Source organism: Agelaius phoeniceus, chromosome 12 (assembly GCF_051311805.1).
Source record: "Agelaius phoeniceus isolate bAgePho1 chromosome 12, bAgePho1.hap1, whole genome shotgun sequence".
NCBI lineage: Eukaryota > Metazoa > Chordata > Aves > Passeriformes > Icteridae > Agelaius > Agelaius phoeniceus.
Window position 1 is genome coordinate 7,896,392 of NC_135276.1, and position 14,520 is coordinate 7,910,911.

The following is a 14,520-nucleotide window of genomic DNA, read 5'->3' on the forward strand; positions in this document are numbered from 1 at the left end:
GTGAAAGGATGTGTAGTGTTTTGTTAAGCCTGGGCACTCGTGCATGTGTACACATGTGTGGGAGAAATACATTGAAATAAACTTTATGCACTGGGAAGGGACAGATTGACCCCCAGCCATCCACCAAATTGCCCCGCAGCAACAGAGAAAACCTGGGACATGTGAACATGAGAAAACAAGAAAGATTGTACCATAATGTCTGAAATCTGTGGCAAGAGCCACTGTTCACTGGTGTGTTTTAGTGCAGAGAAGCTGCTTCAGATACCAGCTCTTATTCTCAGGAACAGCTTTGATGCATCTTATGAGGAAGATGCCCCTTACCTGGCCTGGGAGGATTGGATGGGGCCAGGTCCCTTCCTGAGGCACCAGAACCACAGAATGAGCTGAGCTGGAAGGGTCCCACAGGGACCATGGAGTGCAGCTCCTGGTCTGCCCAGCACCATCCCAGGAGTTACACCACGTGCCTGGTGCCATGTGTCCAAACGCCTCTCAACCCCTGGCAGGCTTACAAGCCATTCCTTCTTCTCCCCCACAACCATTACGACTGCCCTGAATGGTACCTCCTAACTGGATGATGCCCAGGTGCCCACTGAGGCCCCCTCTCTGTCCTGCACTCCCCTTCACTGTCAATTTTGCTCATTTTGGTGCAAGCCAGGGACAGAATTTTAAGCCCCATGGTGCTGTGCCATGCCAGAGGGGTTAAACTGTCCGAGGATTTTTTGGGTGGGCTGGAAGGCAAGGAGGACTTCCTGCAGCTTGCAATACCTTCTGTGGTACAGCATAATGCTTCAGCCCCAGGAAAAAGCCCCAGCACTCTCCCAGCATGATTTACACTCTGGTTGAGTCTGTGTGACAGCAGGACCACTTAACGCTCCCCTCCGCCCCCACTGTTACAGAGTTATGACTTTAAACGCCAAATATGAATCGAAAATCTCCTCTCCATTCAAGTCCTCCTTCTGCCCTTCTTATCTGACTCATTTCCAGGCTGTCCACTGACCTTCATGCTAATTGATCATCACTAATAGATAAGGGTAATGCAGCTTTTGAACTGTGCTTACTGTGTGCTTTGTGCCTCTTGATTGGCACCGGCGACATTTTTTTGCCTAGACTGAAATTAAATCAGGAGCCAGTGGACGACACCCCTGCACACTGGAGTGAACTGCCATGCTGCTACAGACACAGCCTGAAATGACTGGAAAAGCCCAATTCCACCAGAGGTGGGCATTTGCAGAAAGCTGGGTCTCCTCTGACACTCCCACAGAGCATGTTTAGTGTCACCAAGCCCTCTTACAGCAGCAGGTACCTCCCAGGAAGGTACTGAATTCACAGCACTCACCAGCTGCCCTTTCCTGGGGGCTGAGGTGTTTCACAGGTGTTAGTGAGCTCAGGAAGCCACGCAGCACCCCAGGGATCTGTGGAGCTGAGCCATGTGTGCCTCTGGATCCAGGGCACCAGAGAGGATTTAAGTGACTTGTCAGGAGTTATCGGAGAGCCCGAGGTGCAGCTCAGATCACACGTGCTGCCTGCAGCCCCCTCTGCAGAGATCAGATAAAGCCAGCCCTCTGCACTGCACTAATGCTGGGGAGCATGTTTCATACTCAAATGGATTATTGCTGCAATCCTAGAGATAAAGCCATTCATCTTCTGTGGCCCTTGGGAGTCTGAGAAGCTCACACACACCACAGCAGCAGGACACAGAAAGCATGCAGTGCAACACAAAGACACTCTGAGCAGCACCTGCAGGAGTGCTGAAAGGGGGACAAGAACCAGAGCAGGACAGATACACAGATGTACACCAAACTTCACCAAAAATCCCAGATCTTCAAGCACTTTCAGGTGAAGCCTTCAGAAATATCAACATGAGCTGAAAGCTTCAAACTCCTTTTGTTCAGCCACCAATTTTCTTGGCGAGACTGTCAATGATAGCAGCAATTACCAGCCTTGTTCTCAGCCTTGCCCATGCATGGGAGCAGTGCAGGTGGAGGCAGGTGCTGGTGGCAGGGGACACCCGGCCTGCCCAGCCCAGGTGTTTGTACATCTGCCCCTTTATCCAACCACGGCGACAAAAGTAAGAGCAGAAATCCCAACGCCCCATTTTCACCAGCTTAAACCCTGGTGATGAGCACTCTAAGAACCCATTTCAGGCAGAATAGAAAATTAATGAGGGAATAAAAGAGGTTGAGTCACACATCTTACATCTCAAATATGCCTCGCACAAATCGGCCGTGATGAATTGTTGTATGAAGTCTGGGCAAGGCTCCTCGCTGGTCAGAATACTGATAAAGCATGTGTGGGGCTTCTCACATGTTAAACAGAGCTCATTAAGGGAAAGATGCTGTTTATCCTTTTAATTCTGACCACATCATTCACTCGTCATCTTATTTAGACCCTATTTTTCCCCAGACTGGCAGGTGATATGATTGCATTGGCCTCAATACAATCCCAGCTCACACTTTGCTTGACAATCCAGCAGCAGTGACCAGAGCTTTTGTGCTGGTGCAGCTGGGAGAGCCGGGTGCCTGCTCATGGACATCCCAGCCCAGCGGCCAGCACGGGAACAAAACCAGGCAACTCTCAGGCCATGAATATACATCTCCTTCAGAGCAAAAAGGAGCCTCTCCAGCAGCAATGCCAAACGTGCAGATTAATGACAATGCTTTGCCTGTGAAAATGGCCTTGCTGAGTCCAAACACGTCCTCCCAAGATGCCAGATTTTGTAAGTTAGCAAAAATGTTGAGCTGTCTGTTTGCTTTAAACAATTATGTCAGCTCTGCAAGTAAAATATGTTCCCTTGCCTGACCTCCCCATGCTGCTAGGTAGGGCAGCATTTGGCTGGCTCTTGCTTTAACACAGACATCAGGGGACAGCTGGAGATTTTCCCTGGGAGGAGAAGGGCACAGCCAGCGAGGGGAGAGGTGGCAGGACCAGCAGTACCAACAGGACCCTGCAGCAATGGGTGTTATCACCTGCTGCAAGCCCTAGCACCCCAACACAGGTAAAAGCCCTGGTCAGGTGTGGGTTTAAGTCTTCAGCAACAAGTAAAAACAAACCTGTTTTCAGAAGGCAACTCCTGAAGTAGAGATCTGGTGCCACACTTTATTAAAAATACAGTCCTAAAGCAGACAAGACAGAGGAGCCTGGTGTGGCTGCTCCCACCTCTCTCCCCAAGGGAGAGCTGCTGCAGAAAGAGAGATTTAATGATTTATCCTAGGTCACAGTAGAAGTTAGTGGCAGAACTGGGAATTGCAGAGGTTCCCCCGGGTGCCCACCCAGTACATTATGCACAAACTGAACCCTCCTGTCCTCAGTAGTGGGTGAGAGGCCAGGTCAGGCCCTCCCTGCACTGGGACAGGCTGTCAGAGCCTGGCTCTGGGCTGCTGAGCAGGAAACACCCAGGGCAGAGCAGCAATATTTATACCAGAGCTAATGGAGGCAAACTCCCATCACATTCCTGTGATTTACACCCAGCACACCACGGCCAGGCTGAGCCATGGGAGCCCATCCTTCCAGCACCTTCCCAAACCAGCACCCCAACCACTGGGACAGGCTGGGGCAGCCTGCAGGGCATTTCCTCATGGGAGCAAACTCTCACTTGACAAACAAATGAGGCACACAGACACACTTACCCCAGGGCTGGCACTTGATGTGACATCACATGGTGCTCCCAGCCTGGAAAACACTGCTTGGACAAACCTGGGCTAGATGGCAACAGCCTTGAGAGAACTGCAGTGGAAATAAAACTAGAGAGCAACCTAGTGACAGTGCTCAAACACACATCTCAAATATTTCATTACCAGTATCTCCAGAGCCCATCTAGGCAGCTTTCTGGTATGCAGAAAATCAGGTTTGGGAGAGCCAAAAAAAAAATCCAGAATGGTTCTGGGGGTTGTGCTGGGATGGTTGGTTAGAACATGAGACAGTTCTGAACACACATGGAAGGGAAAAAAAAACCAAACCCATGGGAAAAAAAACATATAAAAACCCCACAAGAAAAATAAAGGGGTTGCTCAGTTTTGCAGTGCACTGCAGGGACTGTGGGGTGGCACATCTGGGAGTCCCTGGGCCACAAAGCTCCTGGACACTCTGGTACTTCACTGGTACTGACCTCCTCTGCAGGTCTCTGCTCACACAGAGCTCCCTGGCCTGTACAGGGAACCTCCTGCACCTTTTAGCTACTAATTTATAAAAGTAGCTTCTTGGAATGCAACTGCATACAAAGCCAATGTTAACCTTGTCTCAAACACAGCAAAGAACTGTGTGAAAACACACAACTGAAGGTGCTTTCCATGCTGTAATCACGTGACAGTTCTTCAGAGAGAGCAGAACTGAGCACAAATCCAAAAGCCATGACACTTCTGACTGTGATGATTTCACTTCCAAGCTAGCAGCAGGTGAGGACAACACAGTTTGCTCTTTGCAATATTCAAAGACAGTTTAGCATCAAAAAATCTTTCAGAGTGATCACAGTCCAGGAGAATACATCTAATTCCCTTTAAAATAATTTGGAGCTTCACTGGGTAGAAAATTGCTATTTCTGCTCCAATGCCAGAGAATTCCATTTTTAATTATAGAAATTTCTGTTATGCACAATTATGATATTCTTTCATATTCTCCCTCACTCTTAGCTTGAACACACTATTAGCTACTTAAACTGCTGCTCTGCATCAGGCAGACCCAGGTCACTCCTGCTGCCTGGGAATGCTGATGGTCCTGCCTCCAAAATCAGCTCAGACCAAGAACAGAGGATGAAGCACCTTTTTTTGTATATTCCAGGACAAATTACCCTAACAATCAATGACTGTTTGGATGCAACCTTCAGTCAGATGCAATTAGAACATAAAAATATTAAATACCTTCTCCAGAGTGCAGATATATGGACTGATGCCTTGTGGAATGCAAGCTAAGGACCAAATTCAGTGAGCAGAGTGAGAAATGCAACGTGAGAATCCACAGCAGAAGTCAGTGAAGAAGTGCAGCCCCTTGCTACTGCCTGTGCTTGCAGGATCAGGAAATGGAGGGATAAATTCTCCTGTCCCAAACCAATAAACACAAAATTATCTTTACACAATAATTAATCATCCTGTAGAATGAATCAGCTGAACCAAAAAATATCAACCTGTTTCTGAGGAGCTGCTAGGGGCAGCAGCTGGAGATGCACAGCTCAAACCTGTCCCAGTCAGATGAAAGGAGAAGACTCCAAGCACACAGGAGTGTGTCCAGACACACATCCCTGGGATTAGTGCTTGCAAAGGTGCAAAGATGATGAATGAGTTGCTTTAGTCTGTGGCTGCATTAAACAGATTGTCTCTGTGCATTTAGTACCTGCTTTTTCAGTTCCAGGGGGAATTTAGTACCTTGGCTGATCAGAATCGATAACTTTAATTGGTAGTTTAGAGCTAGGTGCAAGGTGCATTGACACTAATGAAAATTAGTTGCTTAATTTGCCAGTGACACCAGGGAACATGCTGGGGAAGGCAGGGGGAAAGGCAGGCAAGGCTGCTGCTCTGCATGGCCCATGCCTTGGGATGGCACAGAGGGATGGATGGATGGATGGATGGATGGATGGATGGATGGATGGATGGATGGATGGATGGGAAGGGGATGGCACAGAGGGATGAATGGGAAGGGGATGGCACCAAGGGACAGAGGGGTGGATGGGAAGGGGCTGATGCAGCCAGGCAGCAGGAGGGTGTGCAGGCACTGGCCAAGCTCTCCCAGGACCCAGACAGGGCCACATGGCTGTGAGGGTGGGCACAGAGCACAGAGCAGTGACTCAGGTGCTCAGGGGGGCCGTGCTGCTGCCCAGGGAGCTCGGGGCACACACCAGGTGCCCCCAGAGCTCAGGAAGGGGGGCTCCCCATGCCACTGGCACAGACAGGCTGCTCTGCAGCCTCGGGACTTTCTGGGCACCCAGCAGGACCCTGGCTCCTTGAGGAGCAAAGCTCTCCTCATTACCAAGTGAGCCCAGCAGTGCTCTGAGGGCAGCAGGGGAGGCAGGGCTGTGCCCTGGGCAGGGGGCTGTGCCTGGGGCAGGGGGCTGTGCCCTGGGCAGGGGGCTGTGCCCTGGGGCAGGGGGCTGTGCCCTGGGCAGGGAGCTGTGCCTGGGGCAGGGGGCTCCTGGTGCCAGCACAGCCACCCCACCTCACCAGGGCCACCTGTGGCCTCTGCTCCAGCCACAGCCTGTGCTCACCAAACCAAAGAGGCACAGCCCCTGGGGTGTTCAATGAAGCTGTTTTGGTGAGGATCAGAGTCAAAGCACAGCTACCTTGCAGGCACGTTGGAAGCCCTCCCCAGCCAGCAACTGAAGGGTTCTGGCTGGCCCTGTTCCCTTTGAAGCATGCCTGCTGGCTGTAGGTTTCTCTTGTGCTCCCTCGCAATTACAGCACTTTTCAGCTTCTCTCTCTCCTTTTTTCTTTAATTTAAATAGATTGAGAGGAATTAAAAAACCCTCATCAATCAGATTTATCAAATAAAACTGTTGAGGTAGGGCCAGCTGCAGCTACATATGTCAAACTCAGCTGCAGATATGAAAGGAGAGGCTGTAATTCACAGGGTGCTCAGCTTTTTGAGGGTTTAGCAGCACAGCTAATCCCATTGCTACATTCCTAAGCCTACACAGATGCCTCCAAGCTAGGCAAGGATCAGTCCCTGCATACACAGGTCTGTCTGGACTCTGCTCCAGAGAAAGGGGGTGTCCATGCTGGGCACATTCCTTCACAAGCTGCTGCAATGTCCCCCTCCTCAGGGCTTGGGAAGGACTCAACAGACCCTTGGCTTCTTACCTTGTCCTTGTACCACATGTGTGGCTGAACAAACTGGGTGCATCATCTGTCTGAGACAGTGTGCACAGGCTACTGCACTTGTAAGAGCTCAGGTGAAAGAGAAGAGTAACAGCAAAACTTCTCATTGATTAATGTGGGTCAGTATTCCCCCAGCCTTTGAAAATTTTGGTTCACAGAGGTCCCCTTTTGTTGAACACTATTAGCTGAGTGACAAAGCAGCCAAAGAAACCCAAAAGCTGGTAACATCCCCAGACACCTGCACAAGGACCTTGAGGTGTGGGTGAGAGCAGCCTCAGGGGGCACAAGCTGAAAATGATGAGGAACAGAGATCTTGGCAGTGGAGGAAGGCAGAGGTGGAGCAGACTTCCCCCATTCTGTTAAGAAGTACTGCAATTGCCATGTAACCCCAAATGCCACTGCTCTGGGACACAAGGATGGCTCTCCTGCAGATCCTGCTGGCCACTGCTTTGTGCAAACACCCTGATCACAACCCTCCTTCTGTGGCAAGGGGAGCCCTAAGAAACCACAGCATCCTCTCCTCTCCCTCTGCTTTTCCACACTGCTGTGGAATGGCCAGCTCTGTGCAAGGAGCATCCCAGCAAATGCTGACCACAAACAACACCCCAGGACACTCGGGGACAGACACGTGTTCAGGGATGCAGAAGTGTGAGGGACTTCATGGTTCTCCTCACAGTTCCTTTAACAAAATCAGAGTTTAAAAGCTGCTCTCTGCAGAGGTCGCTGCTGCAGCATCCACCACCACCTTCCTCAGCAGAGGTGTCCAGACCTCACCTCCCAGGGTAGAACCGAGCTGCTCTCCCGGGCTGCTGCCAGGCCCCGTGTCCTCCAGCAGACTCCATCTGCTGGATTTCCAGACAAGCAGCTCCTGCAAGGACAAAAATCTATCGAGTTAAATAATACACGCTCCATCTTCTGTTCCTCTCAGCAAAACTGAGCAATTTTTGGAGATATTTTGTAAATTCAGATTTATGATGATTATTTTTCATGCTATGGCTACCACAGTGACCATAGAGAATTTATGGAGGTAATAATGTATTTAAATAGCCAATTTTGAAAAAAACTGAGCCATTGCAATGGATTAACACTCAAACCATTAATATTCAAACGTATTAAGTCACTTGAAGGATTTTTTTTGTGTGTATGCATATTTTGGGGTATATTCTCCTCATAATACGTGGAGAGAAGATATGCTTTACTGTTGACATTTAACACATTTTCTTTATTGCTTTTCATTTCATTGTGAGTAAAAGCGTTATTTGTCCACCCAGCCTTCCTTAGGAGGAATGCCATCATTTCTGTTTGCAGAAGCAACCAAAAATTAAAGGAAATATTTTAGATGTCAACATTAAATGTCAAAAACTGATTTTAAGTAATTAGTAATACCCTGGCACATATGCATTTTATTCAGAAAATTCCTGTTAAAAATATTCATCGGGGGATATTCAAATTTATTATGTAGAACAACATGGCATTAACGTGCTGGCTTCTATTTAATGCTTTGGTTCATAGCAACAAAGATACCAATGGGAAATCATTAAACAAATATGAGATTTTTTGCAGCATAATGGGTCTATGTTTGGTATCACTTGAAAAAAGAAGAAACCCCTCACCGAGCTCAAACTGGCAGAAAAAAAATTGCAATGATCAGGCAAAGTACAGCAACATTATAAATGTTAACAGATTCCAGAAAGTGATTTTATGTTAATTCCAATGTTAAGGCTGTCCGGGGCTGCAGAAGGGAGCGTGGGGCTGCGGGAGGAGAGGCACGGCGCCTGCAGGGAGCACAAAGGGCTGCCCTTGCTGGGGGGCGGGGGGACTTTTATTAATTATATTTCCTTTAGAGCCCTAACAATAACATGTCAGTAACGCACACATTCTGTACTTAATTGACGTTAATGATTTGGCGGGCCGGGAGCCTCCCCGCGCCGTGAGAATCGCGGCGGCCCCGCGTTCCTCAGCCCGCGCCGCAGCCCCAATTAACTCGAGGAGCGTGGGGCCGCCGAGCATCCCCCACCTCCCCCGGCCGCCGAGCATCCCCCGCCAGCCCCGCGGCTCCCACCTCCCCCGGCCGCCGAGCATCCCCCGCCGTCCCCGCGGCTCCCACCTCCCTGCCCTCCCCGGCAGCCCTGCGGGAGCACAGCCCCCGGCACAGCAGCCCTGCACAAAGGGACATTCACGCACCCCAGCAGTGACCGACGGCACACACGGCCACCGTGCCTGGTGGCACAGGCGGGGCTGGGGCAGCTCCTCTGGCTCCCCTCTGGCACCACAGCTTAGGGGAGTCTGGGGTTTCTCTCTCATGCATGTGAGCAGCAGGTCCCAGCCAGCCATCCCAAAAACCCCAGCCGTCCCCAAAGAGCCCAGCCGTCCCCAAAGAGCCCAGCCGTCCCATGTGCCATCCACCCTCAGGCTCTCAGCCAAGTCAGGTACACAGTTCCAGCAGGGAAGTGATGCCTCTCAAAGCAGCCCCTGCCTGCATTGCTGTAGTAACTTCACCTGTGGTGCCACTCAGCCAGCTCAGAGTGCCCCAGATTCCCCGATTTACATCTCTGGAGTCAACTCTTTCTGTGACAGCAGCCCCTGGAAAGGTGATTCGTCTGTAGGCAGGCAGCTGGGGAGAAAGCCCAATGGGCAGGAGCAGGGTCCAAACCCACTGCAGCTGCTGGCACTTCCAGGGTCTTGACAGTGGCAGGCAGTCCTTGGAAATGGCAGGAGAAGCCTGGAGTCCTGCCACAGTCCAGGAGCACATGGAAGTTACAGCAACAGCAGCACCAGGTTGCCCTGGGCAGATGCAGGATGGTCTCCTGCTGTGCTGCACCAGTGCATCCCCTGCATCCTCCCAACACAATGGCATGCAAGGAAGTCATGCAAATTCCTCCATGAGGGCCAGTAACAGACCTGCTTTTGTGTATGGCATTTCCTCCCTCCTTGGGGCAACTCTTAGGCTCAGCCCACTTCAGTGCCAGATGAGCATCACATCTGCCAGTGCTACAGCCCCAGTTCCTTCTTCCTCTCTTCCCACCTTTGATCCTGCCAGCACAGAGCCTCCACCATCACTCCTCCAGGCTGTGGCCAAGCACAGAGCACGGTGGCTGAGCCTGTGCTGCTCTTTCACAGAGCATCAGTAGCTTGTCTGACTCCTTTTTCTTCTTACCTCCATTAGCAGAAGTCAGATCTTCTTTAAGTTGTCCAATGGAAGAAGCCAAGAGACAGGGAAGTGGGGAGAGGAACCACAAAAAACCCCCATGAGTCAAGATTTGGTAGAAAATCAAGTTAAAAAAACCAACCAACCCAGTCACTGCAAGCAAATGCCACCCCCTATTTAGGGGTTTCTAGAGCAGTGATCCCACAAGCAGCACCTCTCCCACTCCCAGCAGAACAGGGTGGCCCAGGCAGCAAAACATCCAACAAATTGTTCTGTTGCCATTTCTCAGGGGAAAACATTTGCTTAAAACCAGTCAGATGAATTTGGAGTGATCTATAGGGCACTTTGTTATGTTAATGACTGTTACCAACTGTCCTTTATATTAAAGTGTTGACTCATTGTCAGTTGGGGCGAGACAAGACAGCTTGCTTGTGCCTTGCAGTCCTTTTGCACTCACCCAAACTACTCATGTGAAGACACTTTAATATGAAGAGACACTGTCTGTGGCTATTATTAATCTCCTGACTGAAGCCCAGAATACTAATAACACCATGCAGGATCAGCTAACCTTTCCTCAGAGCATTCTTCATTCTGCAAGATTTTGGCCAAAACGAAAACATTTTTCTCTGCTCTCACGAGGCTGACAACCAGACTTCCCAATCAGAGATGGAAAAAGGTTTTCATTTGCCCTCTCCTGTGCTCAAATAACATCCTCATCATCATCATTCTGGCAGAGGTAAGAGGGGTGCCTCCTGCAAGCCCAGAAACATCAGCTTTACCCACATCAGACAGCAGCATTTGGCAGGTCTGGCTGAGGTGAGAAAACAACTTGTTTATTCTCAGACTGATCTTAAACCCAAGTGTAACAACCACACCTCACTGTGAGCTGCACAGTCCAAAAATGACATTGGCATCTGGTAAGAACTGGAAGATGGATTATGGGGTGAAAAGATAAAGGTTATCTTTTAAGTCTTGTAATGGTGAATAACTCTTGACATGTAGAAAAATTGGGCTGAGGTGCAGAGGCTGGTGTCCTGATAGAGTGCCCCCCCTCAAAAAAATCCAAACACCTTGCACAGAACTGCAAAACAAAGCACCATATTACTCTTCTCCATCTGATGCTGCTGCTCTGGGATCCAATCCAAGACAGCTCAAGCCATTTATCCTGGCTGCACACAGAGCACACCATAGGTAAGTTTGTGTAACTGGAGTCTGAACACGATAACCTGAGCAAGTCACAGCTGTCCCTACTTCTCCTTTTGCCTTGGGAGGAGCCCAAACACATTCCTACACAGTTTCATTACATTTTTACTCTCTTCTTTCCAGCCAAGCCACTTATTTTTAGTTGTATGTGAGGCCTCTTCCATCCATATTTAAGAAGAAAGCAACAGTCCTAGACCCAGAGCAGTGTCTGCTCCCTGCTCATGCACACCAGCCCCTCTCACCCTGTCACCTTTAGAGGACTTCCCATCCTTGTGTCACCAACAGCTTCTTTCTGGAAACACACATCTGTACATAAGCTACTTTGGGCTCCTGACCCTACTAAAAATAAAAGAATCTGCCCCCCAAAGGAAGAAAATAGACCCAGCTCTACTTTTAGCACCAGGAAAAACAGCCACCCCACATATGTGATAACTGCATGAAAATGTTTAGGCTTGTTGCTTTTCTCTGTCAGGAAAAATGTTTAGCTCTTGATTCAACCCCTTATTTCATTTCCAAGGAATGCTACTGTACACAGTTTGTGAGAGACCCAAACATTTGATGCTTTGTTGTTGCCTTTATAGTATAAAGTATAATATATGTGACCAAAGACTGAGTTTTAAATGAAGAGTGACCAACTGTAGTTTTGCCAGAAAGGCATTAAGTGCATTCAGATTTACAGAAGCATTTCCCCTCTCCAGCCACTGTCTATAAACAAAGTAACTTCTCTTTTTTCAGTAGTCATGGGAATTTAAGAAAGCAACAAAACTCTTACTTTAGCCAAGCCAAGCCAAGGCAGAAGTTAACATTTGAGACTTATAACAGAGCACAGGCTGATAAAGGAAATCTTTTCCCCTCAAATAAAGACAGTTCTTGTCAGGCACTTGCTCTCCTCCACCCCAGGAGCAGGGCTGGGCACATCTGACAGAGCAGGCACCAGGTGGGAGAAGCTCCATACATAATTTTTCCTCATATCCCAGGCAAACACATATGCTGAGGCAAACATTTAGGATTTCATATTTTTCCTCCTTGAATATTATTGCCATCATGCTGAAAAATAAAAAAATCAGTGCATTATAAAAACATTTGCTTTCTTACTATATGAGTTACACGAGAATATGTTTGGCTTGGTAAAACAAACCCAGTTTTCAAGTAGATTTGCACCTCCAATAGATATTCTGCTTCCCTGCATTGGCAGCATCTGTAGGACCAAAGCCTCTGGGATCAGAAAGGTTTTCCTTCCTTCCTTCCTTGATAGCCATCTCATTTAATTTGCCCTCAAACACACCAGTCTGTGGGGTTTTGAAATCCCTGGTTTTATTCTGCCTACAAAGAATACTTCCTTTCTTTTTCTAATGTGAAACTCACCTTTAACAGAAATAAAAAGCTTCATATACAAACCTACCCTTTCTGCTTAACATAAACTTCTTATTTCAAGAGATTGAAAGGGGATAGCTCATATAGCATTGCAATATTCTGCAGTCTTAATTAAATGTTTGATTATGTATAAGCTGTGGCAACAGTGGACTACTCAAAATTTCAGAGAAACATATTTTGTACTTTTAAGCTGGTTTGCAGATAGTGTGGCTGAAAGAGCACAGGATCATCATCAAAATGCTCACTGTTCATCAACCCAAGCCAAGTGGGTGCTCTGCTGTAGTTTTAGCTTCAAAGCAGAGTTTCACAAATTGCTATAACAACAAGAAATGGACATTAAAGTCTGCTCTTATTTGTATATACTTCTGCCATCTCACAGACACACAAAAAATAAAACAGAACCCCCAAAGCTCTCAGTTTGTCCACCTTGACTGGCCACCCCATGGCTGGGGCGAGGGCAGGACGACCAGAAGGGGAAGAGCCCTGCTGCTTCCTGCCACAGGCAGCACATGACAGAGCTACATCCCCTATTTAAAATGCCAAACCTGAACAGAGACCACACAGTCTGTTCTTAATGCTCAACAAATTCAAGGCTGTACAAAGCTAACCTGTGTTATTTCACAGCACGTGCCCGTGTCACTGTCACTCTTTTTTGATGGTAGAGGTTTGTGGAAGATGGGGTATGAATAATCTGGTGCTTTAAATGTTGATACATACCCAGAGACAGCAGTTCCCTGAATCCCCAGAACAGAAGGTTCATGCCAACAAGCAAGGGGGAGTGGGTACATGCAATGTCACTGCACACTCACCAGCCCCCTGCTGCACTGCACACTGACCCCCAGCTGCTCCACAAGGCTTTACCCTGCAGGTGTTTCTCCAAATAAAGCCTGGAAAAAGCCCATTGGAGGTTATGGCAACTCCCAAGCTGAGGTTGAGGTTCCCTGACATTCCTCCCCAGGAGTGGATGCTGCTGTGAGCCTCAGACACAGGCAGTGAGGTCTGAGCTGACAGCCTGGCTGAAGAAGAGTGTCCCACCCTGGCAGCCTCCTGCACTCAGGCTGCTGGGCTGAGCTGTGTGGGCAGCAAACAGCACCCAGGAACAGAGAGAACCCTGAGCCAGGCCTGAGGGTTGGCTCTTGCCTCCACCTTGTGCAAGCAGGGATGTAATAAATCCCTCGTGTTGTAATTCCTGAGAACCAAAAGGAGATGCTGACCTGAGACCTAGAAATAGAACCAGAGAAACCACCCTCCTGCTTTAGGGCAGACAAGCTGTGCACACCTATTTCTGTGAACTATGTATACCAATAACTATTTCTGTTAGGTACCTACAGCATTTACAAGAGCTGAACATCTGGCTGACTCAGTGGGGACCACCATGCCTCCATCCTTTCTGCTCACCAGCCCTGCTCCCCTCCACCCCAGCTCACTCATTTGGGGCTATTTCCTTCAATACACCCAGAGCAACCCCCAACTTCCAATTGCACAGTGGCAGTAATGCAAAATTAGCACTGGATTCATTTCTGTTGTTCAGTTCTCTGGTGCCCCCAGCTTTCAGACCAAGGTGAGGAGGGTTTGATGCATTGTTATGACAAACCTTTCAGGAGGAGAAGATAATCATGCACCACCTGGGTTACTGCAAATTCAATTTACTTTGCAGCACGCTTTATGCTGGTCTGGAGCTATTAAGGAGAGACAGTTTCCAGTTGAGGAGTGTGCAGCACTGTACAGCTAAATTGCTTTCTCAGGATGGCCCAGTGCTGCCCTCCTGCATCACCCTGGGGCTGCTCCCCTCTGGAGGCCTCTCCCCACCTCTTGGAGTAGCACATCTGAGGGCAGAGCCTGCAGAAATACAATATTTGGTATCAGCCTATCTTCTTTGCACAAACATCAGCCCAATCACCTCAAACTTTTTTCTCTTATGTAGCCAGGCAGAGCTTATTTCCCCCCACCAGACTGGGCCAGGATCAAAATTCAGAATAGGATCCACAAGCAAAC